This window comes from Prionailurus viverrinus, chromosome D3 (assembly GCF_022837055.1).
Source record: "Prionailurus viverrinus isolate Anna chromosome D3, UM_Priviv_1.0, whole genome shotgun sequence".
Lineage (NCBI taxonomy): Eukaryota > Metazoa > Chordata > Mammalia > Carnivora > Felidae > Prionailurus > Prionailurus viverrinus.
This window is the reverse complement of record NC_062572.1, coordinates 33,932,192-33,946,502: the sequence shown is the minus strand read 5'-3', so window position 1 is coordinate 33,946,502 and position 14,311 is coordinate 33,932,192. Positions and strand designations below refer to the sequence as shown.

Sequence of the window (14,311 nt, the reverse complement as noted above, 5' to 3'; positions counted from 1 at the left end):
CTAAAACTGCTCTTTAAAAAAAAAAGTCTATGAAAAGTTGGCAAGATAGTAAATTTTATGTATATTTTACCACAATTAAATTTTTTTTAATTTAAAGTAATGATATTCTGATACATGATACAGCACGGTGAGCCCTGAAGACATTATACTAAGTGAAATAAGCCAGACACAGAATAACAAACACTATATGCTTCCACTTACATAAGGGACTAGAGTAGACAGTTCATAGAGACAAAGTAAAATGGTGGTGGCCAGGGGTCAGGGTGGGTGAGGGGGGAAATGAGCAGTCATTATTTACAGGGTTTCAATTTGGGAAAAAGAAAAAGTTCTGGAAATGGATAGTGGTGATGGTTGAAGAATAATGTGAATGTACTAAACGTCACCAAACTGTACATTTTACAATGGTTAAAATGGTTAAGTTTTACGTTATGCAGGTTTTGCCACAATTTTCTTTAAAAAGGAAGCAGCACACAAACACAAAACACACACACAAGACCCTACAAGCTAACAATGTCCTAGAGCAAAGGCTTCCTTTTGGATCTAAATCCACTACTTTTATATTTAAATTTTTTTAAATGTTTTTCTGTTTTTGAGAGAGACAGAGTGCGAGCAGGGGCCCGGGCAGAGAGAGAGGGAGCCACAGAATCTGAAGCAGGCTCCAGGCTCTGAGCTGCCAGCACAGAGCCGGATGCAGTGCTCAAACCCACAAACCACGAGATCATGACCTGAGCTGAAGTTGGGACGCTTAACCGACTGAACCACCCAGGCACCCCATAAAGTCACTACTTTTATATTTAAAAAGAAGTCTTGGGAGCCTGTGTTCAAGGGAATATCACTAAGTCACCTTCTCACCTTTTAAAGGATACAACTGGTAGATGAGACTGGTATGAAGGCCCCAAGTTGGCTTGTGTTCCCCCAAATCAGAGCACCTCTACCTGAAATAAAACAAAATGTGTGTGTTACTGAAGAATATTTCATTCATTTAGCTATTTAATTAAAGTGGAAGATGCATCAATTCCCAGAGGGCAGTGACTACTGCCCTGTGGCACAAGGAGAAGGAAGCTGATTGGCCGTTACAACACAAAAATAACCTGAAAACCACACACTAAACAGAAATGACTGACATGTTATTGTTCTAGAATAGCTCTTTTAAATTACAGCATAAAATATTAAGATTGCTCTATATTATTACAACATTGTTCTACATTGCCCAACACATAAGAACAGTAGCTGCAATCCAATAACTGGGAACAAAATATTTTATCCGTTGACTGACTTTTAACTTCAAAGCTATCATTAAATATCTAAATTCCCTCCACCCAAAAACAACATTAAAACATGTTTAACATGCACTGACCTGTAGTTTTTTTCTCTTACTTGCCCATTATCTTAAGCATATTACCACAGTGTCATCAATGGCTATTTGCATGTTAAATGTTCCATCTTAAATGGTATTTTTTAATAAGACGTATTTTTTTTTGTCAGTCTACATAGGTAAACTAGAGAGAGGGCCCTACGATGTAATACAGGGGCCTTAAGTAATCGTGATTCTCCAGCAAAGAATGACTAATTCCCAGAATACCGTTTTTTCAATAGGCTAACTTGCAATGCTAAAAAGGCAAGGAGGTTCCAGTTTGCAGTAACAAGAAATAGCAATTAACCTAGAAGCCTAAATATTATATAACACGGTCATAAGAATTCCTGGAAAATCTTGCTTGCTGTGGGCGGAGAGCAACAAGGGAGGCGGATCAGAAAGCAAAGGCTTCCGGGCAAGCCGGACCCCCATCACTTCACCTGTCCTGGAGCCCGCCGACCATCCCCGCCAGCTTCCAGTTTCCGCGCGGATGGCCCGGCGCGTCCCGGTCGGCCCTGGAACCCCGCCCCGCCGGCCTCGGGCGGGCGGGGAAACGCACAGTCGCCATGGAGAGGCCCGCCCTAGCCCCGCCCCTGGCACGCCCCCAGCCGCGCCTCCGCCGGGGGCCGGCGTTCTGGAACGCGGGCTCCCGGCACTCTTCGGGCGGTGCGGACAGACCAGCCGGTAGCGGCTCGGCCCTGCGGCTCACGGCGTTCCTAAACAGTCGGTGCAAAGAAGCAAAACCCAACACTTGGTCGCATCTTCCGCAACGACTCGGTCCTTTGCGCCATCCTTAATGTCTTCTAGACTTTTCTCTCCCCGTGAGTCCTTAGTGCTGCAGCTTCCCTGGAACCCCCAGAACAACGTCCGGGAAGGCGAGGGGGGCGCGGCGGCCGCGAAGCCTTTGGCGCACCGAGCGCCCGTGAGGGGAGGCGGGGTGCGCCGGCCGTTGCGGGTCAGGGCGGCCCTGCGGCGGCCCCGGTGCCTCGCTCGTGGGTCAGGGCGGCCCCGGTCTCGCTTCCGGTCTGCACGGCTGCGGCTCGAGGCGGGCTCCGCGCCCCGGGCGCCGGGGAGCTGCCTGCGGCGGGAAGCCGAGCCGCCGGACCTCCGCGCGGCGTCGATGGGTGGCGCTGTGATTGCTGGCTCCCTTCTCCTGCCCCGCTGGACCGCGCTCCAGAGTCCCACGCTGGGTCTCCCTCACCGTCGTCTTCTCCAGGGCCTGGCAAAGTGCCTTCAGGGAGTGTGTGATGAATAAATGAGGCCATCAGAGCGACTGTTGGGGACTTAGTTTTCATTTTTTTCAAACTAATGTTAATAACAGTATAGCATGGCATGGTCTACTTTTCAAAGGGCCTTCACATCCATTACTTCAAATAATCCTCAGAATAAGCTTGTAAATTAAGAGCAAGAACCATTACCCCACGTTACAAGAAGTAAAACTGAAGCTCGAAGCAATAACACACAGGGTCTCCCAACCAACGAATTCTAGTATATTTTTGCTGAGTATACTTAATGTGCAGAGATATAATAGAAATCGTATAGAAAGCAACCAGCTAGCAGACCAGATACCAAATGCCTGCTATCTGGTAAGTAAGCAGTAAATGGAAACATTATTATTGATTAAGAATATTGTAATATTTTCTTTAAAAAATTTGTTAACATTTATTTATTTTTGAGAGAGAGAGACAGAGTATGAGCAGAGGAGGGGCAGAGAGAGAGAGAGGGAGACACAGAACTCGAAGCAGGCTCCAGGCTCTGAGCTGTCAGCGCAGAGCCGGATGCGGGGCTGGAACCCACGAATTGCGAGATCATGACCTGAGCCAAAGTTGGACATTTAACCGACTGAGCCACCCAGTTGCCCCTGAATATTGTAATATTTTCAAATACCTCCTGGTTAACAATTTTACCATCACAACTTGCCACCATATGCACACTGACATGATGCAACAGAAGTATGCAGCGTCATCTCTAAAGTATTCTCACTAACTAGAAAAAAAAAAGTAAATATATCCAGTAAAGCCTATAACTAACTCCAAGCTTAAAGAAATACAGGACCAAACGAACAGGTTAAATGACACCACCAGGAAGCAATTCCCTGGATCCGGAATGTGGAATTTTTACAGCCCAAATGGCCTACCTTCTTTATTCAACAAATAAACAGCATCAGGAAAAAAAAAAAAAAAAAAAAGGAGAGAGGAGGGGAGGGAAATTTGTTATAAAGCAGGCTTGAGAGACACATTGAGCCAAAGCAAATATGTGGGTCTTGTTTGGGTCAGAATTAGGACAAACTAGCTTTCAAAAAAAAGAATTAAAGATTGGGAAACTTGTACGTGGAATGGATGTGCAAAGAATTGTTGGTGATTTTGCTGTGATAATGCTATTGTGGTTAATTTTTTTTTAAGGCTAGAGAAACTAAAGTACAGCCAAATTATAAGATTTCTGGAATTTGCTTTAATATTGCAGGAAATTAAAAAACAAACAGGGAAGTAGGAGAAGAAACAACATTGGCAAAATGTTGGTAATGTTGAAGCAAGAAGAGGGGTGCATGGCATAGTGGGTAGAAGAACAATGGCCCCCCAGAGACTGTCACATCCCAATCTCCGGACCTGTGACTATGTTACCTTGCATGGGAAAAGGGACTTTGCAAGTGTGATTAAGGTTAAGGACTTTGAGATGAGAAGTTCGCCTGGGTTATCCAGTCTAATCACTGGGTCCTTCCCTATGGAAGGACAGCTGTGTCAGTTAGGGGAGGTAACACAGGAGTGTGTCAGTCCTATAACAAAACACAAAATACCGAGTGGCTTATCAACAACACAAATGTATTTCTCAAACTTGTGGACGCTGGAAATATAAGACTGAGGTACCAGCATGGTTGCTGAAAATTGGGAGCCACCTTCCTGGTTCATCACTGGCACCTTCTCACTGTGCCCTCACATGGTAGAAGGGGTGAGGGAGCCCCAGGAAGTCTCTTCTATAAGAACACTGATCCCATTCATGAAGCCTCCACCCTCAGGACCGGACACCTCCCCAAAGCCTCACCTCTAAACACCGTCACCACGGTCATTAGGATTTCAACATGTGAATTTTGGAGGGACACAAACATTCAGTGCATAGCAGAGGGTCAGGGAGATGCAGCCTAACAAGGACTCCACCTGCTGTTAGTGATGTTAAAGATGGAGGAAGGAAGGGGCCACAAGCCAAGGAATGTGGGCACGTAGCCCCCTAGAAGCTGTAAAAGGCAAGGAAATGGATTCGTTCACAGAACCACCTTGATTAGCCCAGTGAGACTTCATTTGGACTACTCACCTACAGAACAATAACAAGTTTGTGTAGCCTTAAGTCACTAAATTCATAGTGATTTGTTACAGCAGCAATAGAAAACCAATATAAGCATTCATTATATTTCTCTCCACTCTTGTGTATGGTTAAAATTTTTTGTAATGTTTGCTAAGTCCAAAAAACATAGACCTAACTATGAAATACATTTTAAAAGTACTTCATGGGGTGCACGGGTGGCTCAGTCAGTTAAGCATCTGACTCTTGATTTTGCCTCAAGTCGTGATCTCACAGTTGTGAGACTGAGCCCCGTGTCGGGCTCCATGCATTGACAGTACAGAGTCTGCTTGGGATTCTCTCTCCCTCTCTCTCTGCCCCTCCTCTGCTCATCCTCTCTCTCTGTCTCCTTCTCAAAATAAATAAACTTAAAAAAATAAAAATAAAAGTACTTCATTTATACCTGAAGCATAACAGAATCCGACTTAACAAAATTATTATGATGCATTTTAATTTGAAAAAGAATTATATATGTCCTTTTAAAAAGTATCATTAAAAGTATAATTAATATGTGAAGGGATGGAAAAGCATTTATCATACAAATGGAAGTGACAAGAAAGTCAAGGTAGCAATACTTATTATCAGACAAAATAGACTTTAAAACAGAGACTGTAACAAGAGACAAAGAAGGACACTATATAATCGTAAAGAGAACAGTTCAACAAGAAGATGTAATAATTATAAGTATTTATGCTCTCAACGTGGAAGCAACCAAATACATAAAGCAGCTAGTAACAAACATAAAGGAAGTAATTGATAGTAATACAATAATAGTACGGGAATTTAATACCCCACTTACATCAATGGATAGATTATCCAAACACAAAATCAACAAGGAAACAGTGGCATTGAATGACACAATGGACCAGATGGATCTAACAGATATATTCAGAACATCCCATCCTAAAACAGCAGATAACACATTCTTTTCAAGAACACATGATACATTCTCCAGAATAGATCACATGTTAAGTCACAAAACAAGTCTTAACAAATTCAAAAAGATTGAAGTCATACCATGCATCTTTTCCAGGCACAACACTATGAAACTAGAAATCGACCACAAGAAAAAATGTAGAAAGACCACAAATATATGGAGGCTAAATAACATGCTATTAAACAATGAATGAGTCAACCAAGAAATAAAAGAAATCAAACAATATATGGAGACAAATGAAAACGAAAACACAATGGTCCAAAATCTTTGGGCTGCAGCAAAAGCTTTTTAAGAGAGAAGATTATAGCAATGCAGACCTACCTCAAGAAGCAAGAAAAATCTCAAACAACCTAACCTTGTATCTAGCAGGGCTAGAAAAAGAAGAAAAACAAAAACAAAACCGGTAGAAGGAAGGAAATAATAGATTAGAACAGAAAGTTAGCAGAAACTAAAAAACAATAGGACAGATTGTTCCACATAGAACAATAGAACAGATGAAACCAGGAGCTGCTTCTTTGAAAATATCAACAAATTGATAACCTTTAACCAGACTCATTAAAAAAAGAAAGAAAGAAAGAAAGAAAAAGACTCAAGTAAAATCAGGAATGAAAGAGGAGAAATAACAACTGACATCACAGAAATACAAAGGATTATAAAAGAACATTATGATAAATTATATGCCAACAACTTGGACAACCTAGAAGAAATGGGTAAATTCCTAGAAGCATATACACTCCCAAAAGTAAATCAGGAAGAAAGTGAAAATGTGAATAGATCAATTACCCGCAAAGAAATTGAATCAGTAATCAAAAAATTCCCAACAAACAAAAGTCCAGGACCAGACAGCCTCAGGGACATAGTTGAACAATCATTCTGGCACTTTAACCATAATTGCCCTATCGAAAAATATTTACCTGCATCCTGTGCATGAACACCTTGGAGAAAAGTGAAACACATGAAGCAGAAACTCCAGAGTGTCCAGCTATTTGCATTCTTGCCTTCATTCACCCATGCAATGCAACAGACATGCATTGAGACTTTCTGTTCCTAGGGGCTAAATTTTCACAGATTATGCTAGGGATTGTGCTGTGAGATAGAGACGAAGCTGAGGGGAGAGACAGTATGAATCCTGACATTCAGCAGAAGGACTTTTGTGTATTCGCTTTCTATAGCTGGGTAACAAGTTACCACAAACTGAGCAATTTACAACATTCTGCTTCGAGTCTTCCTCCAGTTCATGGTTGCTGGGAGAATTCAGCTCCATGTGATTATAGGACCAAGCTCTCAGCTCCCAGGACCTCCCGCTGTGCCTGCCCCATGGCACTTCCCACAGCATGGCAGTTGCTTCTTCAAGGCCAACCAGAGAGCTTCTGCTGCTGTTGGTTCAAATCTATCTGACTTCTGTTTCTTCTCTAGAACTAAAGGAGTCCCATGATAAATCAGGCCCACCTAAAATAATCTCTCTTTTGATTGACTTAATGTCAACTTGTTAGGGACCTTAAATACCTTTACACTTCACTGTTACCATGTATCACACCCTACTCACAGGAGTGGTAGTCTGCCACATTCGTAGGTCCCACCTTCACTGAAAGGGAAGATTCAACAGGATGTATACACTGGGAGTCATGTTGGGGGACAATGTAGTGTTCTATCTGCCCTACATGATATTCTACCCTCATTTCAAGAGAAGAGCCAAAGTCCCAGGATATCTGACAGAGCAGACTCCTGACTTGGCTATACACGGTACTGAACTCTATAGACAATCACCAGGAAAATTTTTAAAAAGGCACCAAAACCAAGCTGTGAAGGGCTGGGGGAGGGGGAGGGAGGGAGAGGGGGAGATACAAGTATGCAAACAGCAAAAAAGCAAATCGAACACAAAAGCAGAATGAGAGCTCACTAACAATTTTATAAATGAGAGAATTGTTTGCATGTAAATTACTATTCTCAGTTTATCTGGTTTATCAATCTTGACTTGACACATTGAGTTCTTGCTCAAGATGGCAAAAGAACTTAAAGGAGCCATTTCCTACCTCAGTTATCCATTTGCAACTTAGATTTGGTTCTTTGACCATTGCGGATTTTTTTCTTAAGGTAAACATCCTTTGGGGGATGGAAACATTTTCCCTTCCTGTATTGTAGGTTCTTTAACTGGTCGAATCAAATTGATAAGAACAGATTAACAGGTAAAAACAAACAAATTTCAGGGCGCCTGGCTGGCTCAGTCAGTAGAACATGTGACTCGATCCAGAGTCATGGGTTCAGGCCCACACTAGACATGGAGCCTACTTACACACACACACACACACACACACACACACACACACACACACACTTTTTACTATTAAATAACAAAAATTCAACTGAGGAAATTTTAAAGATCTAATTGGCTTTATTCATGAATTCATGAATCACTGACAGCCCACCTAGCAAGGAGAGGAGAGCTCCAAAGGGCTACAGAAAGGGAAAGTTTTTAAAGGCAGGACAAATAAGTCATAAACAGGAAAAAAAAATTATTTCAAGTGACTTCACCTTCATTTGGGGACAAAAGGGTCTTATTAGGTGGGGTACCTCATCTTTCTTTGGGGGCAGAGAGGGCCTATGTGCCACATTACCTTACTGATGCTGACCACAAAATTCCTGACTGCTCAGTTAAGACTACATTTCTGGTGGAGGTTGCAGCCACAATTAGATTAGGTATTAAACCCTGGTTTGGTGACATGGCCTAGCACAAGTGACTCCATTTTGGGCTTGTGGTTTCTTTTTAACAGTATTTACAAGAGCTCCATAAAAATATAAGATGCAGGGGCACCTGGGTGGCTCAATCAGTTAAGCATCTGACTCTTGATCTCAGCTCGGGTCTTGATTTCAGAGTCGTCAGTTCAAGCTCCACATTGGGCTCCATGCTGGGCATGAAGTCTACTCAAAAAAACAAACAAACTAACAAAAAACATACATATATATATACATATATATATATATATGTATATATATATATGTATGTATATATGTGTATATATATGTATATATGTGTATATATATGTATATGTGTGTGTGTGTGTGTGTGTATATATATATATATATATATATATATATATATATATATATATTCCAAAAGGCAGCCGCAGCCAGCAGCCAGGTTACTGAGGCTTATATAGCATCCTGAACTAACGAAAGGGGTTGGGGGCTGGGGTTGCAAAGGCAAGGAAGGCCATTCACAGGAAGGCAAGAGGAGATGTTTAGAAAACGATGGTTGACCTATTATATACATAAGTTTCCTAGGTAAAAAGGTAATAACTCTCTCCCTGATACAGGCCCCCCTTTCCAATGTAAGTTTAGGTAACTGAGGAGGCAGTAAAGAGCTTTTCCTGAATCTGATCGGTTTTCATTGCCTTTAGCTCAAAACAACAATCCTTATGCCAAACAGACATTTTGAGGTGGCAAATTCTGCTCCCCTTCAGGGTTCTGTTTTAGGTTATAAAGGTCAAAAACAACAACAACCTGGTCTATCCATTTTTCCTTCCCTCCAAGTAGTGCATGCAATGTGATCTTCATAAATTACAGAGAACAATGGAGAAGGGGAGTTTTCACATGAGACCCCTGCAGCAAGAGGTTAAATGACTGACATGGTTTATAGCATTGCAGTTTACAAATCACCTTCCTACTTCAGGTATCCAACATAATCCTAACTAAATTAGAAACTCCTTGAGGAGAGGGGCTACGTTTCATACCTATTCCTATCTAGAATAGCTTATAACAGAATACACAACACGTAACTAATTCCCAGTAAAAATATAGCAATGCCCCCTTATCCATGGAGGATAGATTCCAAGACCCCCAGTGGATGCTCAAAATGGCAGATAGTTCTGAATTCTACATATACTGGTTTTTCCTATGCATACATACATACCTATGATAAAGTTTAGTTTATAAATTAGGCACAGTATGAGATTAATAGCAACAACTAATAATAAAATAGAACAATTATAATGTTATACTATAATAAAAGTTATGTGAATGTGGTCTCTCTCTCAAAATATCTTATCACACTATACTCATCTTTCTTCTTATAATGATGTGAGATGATAACATGCCTACATGATAAGATGAAGTGAGTAACGTAGGCATGTGATGCAGAATTAGGCTACTTTTGACCTTCTGATCATACATCAGAAGGAAGATTATCTGCTTCTAAACCATGGTTGACCACAGGTAACCGAAAGCAAAATTCAGATAAGGGGGGCAACTACCATATATTGGATAAATTGAAAACATTAAGATATGTTATTTATTGTCAGAGATTCTAGTTTAGGGAACTTTAATTACTTTTCAGGAAACTTGCTTTTAAGCAGCTTGGTTAGTGCTTTCCCAGGAGGATTATTCTGATTTGTTCTGCCCTGATGTGTTTATTTCAAGTCAGAGTCCAGAGTGCAAATTATTAAGACTAACTCATTAAAATTTCCCTTTTTTTTTTTTAACATGGATCAAGGGCCATTTATCTATTAGATGCAGTGGACTGAGTAACTAGATAAAACCAAAACCCCTGGACAATGGTTGGGACAAAATTAGTTGACAAATTATCCCCACAGACCCCAAAATGTAAAGGCAGTGAGGATGAATCACAGCATAGCTGCAAGATTTGGTGCTATCAGAGTACGTGTGAGCAGAAACAGGGAACAATAAAACGTCTAATGGACCTAAAGATAGAGAAACCCTGGGGTGCCTGGGTGGCTCAGCCAGTTAGGTGTCATGATCTCATGGTTCATGGATTTGAGCCCCGCGTCGGGCTCTGTGCTGACAGTTCAGAGCCTGGAGCCTGCTTCAAATTTTCTCTCTTCCTGTCTCTCTGCCCCTCCCCTGCTCATTCTCTGTCTCTTTGTTTCCCTCTCAAAAATAAATAAACATTAAAAAAAAAAAAGAGGAAACCTGAAACAGCATTGAGTTTCCCCTATGGAAAGAACATCATCAAAAAATAGGAAGGTCATCCATCCAATAGCAGTAAATGCAAGGAGCCCACGAATAGACCTGAAGGGTTAAAACAATCCTTCCTTCTCCACAGGGATAAAGATAAGACCCTCCATGGGGTGGAAACTCCTAGGATGCAATAAGAATTTTGCAGGACAAGGACAAGAGAAATGTGGGAAAGAGAAAGGACAGAGAAAAGAAGGAAAAGAGAAATTTCAGTAGGCAAGCTTGCATGTTTTAACATACTCACGAAAAACAGAAGGCGTTGTTAAGTGAACTGGCAAAAGCGCTCCTTTTGGATGCCGAGGAGAAGTAAATTCACGTAAGAATGTGCATTAGAAAAGAATCATGGTTGGGGAGCCTGGGTGGTTTAGTCGTTAAGTGTCGGACTCTTGATTTAGGCTCAGGTCATGATCTCACCGTTTGTGAGTTCGAGCCCTGCATCGGGCTCTGTGCTGACAGTGCAGAGCCTGCTTGGGATTCTCTCCCCTCTCTCTCTGCTCCTACCCCACTTGTCCTCTCTCTCTCAAAATAAATAAACTTAAAAAAATTTTTTTTCAAGACTCATGGTTGAAAACTATCAGTTATCGTCAGAAGAAAATTGAGCAAGAAGTAGAGTAACATCCCTACAGACAACAAAAGCACGCCACAAAGACATGCCCACAAAACACACCCGAGCCAGAGCCTATGATTTCAAAACAAGCTAAAGACATCAAGACAATGAAGGCAGACTAAATCAGGACTAGGGAAACTCAGAAATGAAGTAACAACTCAGGAAAGAATTGGAAATAAGAGAAGAAAAATGAAGAAACAGAAACCAAAAGGACCGGGAAAGGAAATAAACAATGATCTTAAAATCAAAAAGAAATGGAGGAAAGGTAAAATGAGCTTCAAAGAATATGACAACTGTGGAGGATAGGCAAGAATATCTTACAGATGAAAAGTCATAGCAGAGAACAATTCTAAAACCTGTAATTCAAGAAGGTTTTTCTGAAATAAAAAATGTACATATTCGAAGCATATTGAAAGCACTCCCTATGTACCTGAGAATATTCATTCAGAATGTTCAGCATTAAGACACATTCCAGTAAGATGATGAGATTTTTAAAGAAAAATGCTAAGAAAATATATTTGGGCATCTAGGAAAAAAGTGATTTATGAGGGAAAAATATTGATATTGTAGGAACTAGGGCAGGCCACCCCAAGATGGGCTACTTTGGCACGAAGATTATTGTGAGTCGAAAAAGCAATCAAAACCCAGCAGATACATAAAAAAAAGCTCTTTACTTCCCCCACAAGTGTCTAAAAAGAATTCGAGGACCTGTTCTGGGAAGGGAGCTATCACCACAGATCACCACATTATACTACCGGGTGTGGTTGACAAGAAGGAGCCTAGCAAGACATGTTGACCAAAGTCCTCTATGTCCCATGTGTCCGAGTGGCTCAGCAAACATTTGTTTACCAAGCATTTACTCTTTTACATTATTCCTGAGGATTGTATGTCTTCCCCTGAAGTCCCAGACCCCTACCCCCTTGAGGGACACATGCACGCCTCATTCTGAGTGTCTTTGGAATCTCCGTGTTTCTGTGGATTCCCCGTTAAGTACACTGTTACATTTGATTCTCCCCTGTGGATCTGTCCCATGTCAATTTGATTCTTAGTCCAGCTAGAAAGACCTTGAAGGGGACAGGAGTTCTTGCTCCCTGACAAGATTATCATCCGACTTTGACAGGAGAAAACAGAGTATACCTACTCTGATTTCATGAGGAAAGAAAATGTGACCAAGGATTTTTATATGCAGCAAAATGGAATTTCAAGTGTTAGAGTCATAGACAACTGTTATCAACATGCAAGAATTCAGAGAATTGAGTTCCCATGATTTCTTCCAGAAAACAAGTTTTGGACAATTGAAGGGACGAGGGAGAGACATTGATGTAAAAGCATTGATGGTGAACATCGGAGATACAGTTCCTTTTGAACTCAGACCAAGTTCTGGTTAAAAGAGAAAGTATGGTATGTAATAGCTATGCACTCTGACAAAATAGATATAGAACAACTTTTTTTTTAATAGAAGAATGGAGAGCACAATGCAAAAACAAATTGCTGTTTTCAGTAAGCATATTGCTAACAATGGTACTTATGGTGTTACTCTAACTCTTTTGCATGTATAACAGGGGATAAGGCAACTTAATAACTGTGGGATATTCTAATCTATCAGGCCCTGTGCCCCTGACACCAGGACTCTTGGTGTGGAAGAAAGGAGATACAGACAGGGGTATGCTGAAGCCATGTGCGCTGTTCCAAAATCCACAAGCGGTGACATCACACTGGTAACATCACTTGGAATCAGCCATGCTGGGGGTGTGTACCCCACTGTCGGGGAGGAAGAATATCCTGCCCCCTTCAAGGTCTCTCTACCTGGACTAAGAATCAAATTGACATGAGACAGGTTAACAGAAGAAAGTCAAACTTAATGCCATATGTCCTGGGAATCCACACAGACATGGAAATTCCAAATGAGGTATATATGTCATCCTGAACTAAGAAGAAAGTAGTAAGGGTCTGGGACTTCAGAGGGAAGGCATGCAATTCATATACCTTTGCCTCACCATACACGTGGGTCACTCAGGTAAAGTTTATCTCTGGTAAGAATTCTTATTCTTGGAAAGAGCCCCAATTGAGATTCTTCTACATAGTTAAGGGAGGGGCAAAAGTTTCTCTTGATCCCACAGGGTCTCCATCACCTTCAGCCCAAGATAGTCCACAGGCGAAAGGGTTACATTTGGGGGAACCTGCCCCCAACCTCTTCACTATGGAAACTTGTGAAGGAGACCAGAACATGCCACTTTGGCATAATGATTATTTTTACCTTGAAGGCACTGAGAAACAACAAACACGGCAAGAGTCTACACCACCACACCCCATCTGACTAAAAGCAGGGCATACCTTTCGCTTCCATTCATAATGGGAATTTCCATTTTTAAAGATGTCCCTTCTCCTGTACTGGAAGACAAGTCACCTGAGACTGCCTAACAAAACTTACTAGTATATACTTCTCCTATTCACCTTCCCACAATTTACCAAATCCCCAGTTTGCTTTGTCTAGCGTCTACCCCACAATTATCATCCTTTTTTAAAATGACATATAAGCCCCAGGCCTAACTGCTTCTCCGAGTTTTTACTTCTTTTCTGAGAAGGCACTGTGTGCCTGCAAAATAAACTTTTTTCCTGTTACTCTGTCTCATAGCTTTAATTCACAGTCCCCACTCACCGAACCTCAGAGAATAGAGGAAAAGATGGTTGTTTTTTGGTTTTTTGGGTTTTGGTTTTTTTGTTTTGTTTTTGTTTTGTTTTTTTACTCCGCTAGAGTTTTGACTATCACAAAGGACAGGTGGGACACCTCAATCATTTTAGAGGTTGTAGCTGAGAACTCAGGATGTCTGACAAAGCTTGCAAAAAGTAAAAATTCATACCAAGTCAGCCTCACAGATTTCTGATCAAATGAGGACAGCAAGAGCCCCTGTTTATCTATATTTGGATTAGCAGGAGGAAACACTTGGAAGAACCAGTTCTTTGGGTATTACTCTTGGGTGACTCTTGGTTTTGAGAACTCTTTGGTTGTTGATCCTTGCTCTCCCAAGGGCAGCCATTGCTTTCCTTATTGTCCATTTTGTGTCAGGCTGTCAGACCTGCATCTGCAAACAGCCAACCTTCAGGTTGG

At 41.3% G+C, this 14,311-nt stretch overlaps 1 protein-coding gene across 8 annotated transcripts in view; it reads right to left on the bottom strand.

Moving 5' to 3' along the window:
* MPPE1 (metallophosphoesterase 1) overlaps window positions 1-14,311 on the bottom strand; it is a 58,328-nt gene that overhangs the window by 22,795 nt on the left and 21,222 nt on the right. For 4 of the 8 annotated variants that reach the window (XM_047827282.1, XM_047827276.1, XM_047827283.1 and 1 more), the window contains exons 1-2: window positions 1,795-1,882; window positions 853-935 (exon numbers count right to left, since the gene is read on the bottom strand). The gene's annotated coding sequence lies outside the window, so the exon portion shown is untranslated. Of the gene's footprint in view, window positions 1-852; window positions 936-1,794; window positions 1,883-14,311 lie in introns of those variants that run through there. The other 4 variants (XM_047827281.1, XM_047827280.1, XM_047827279.1 and 1 more) reach the window with 1 other exon arrangement.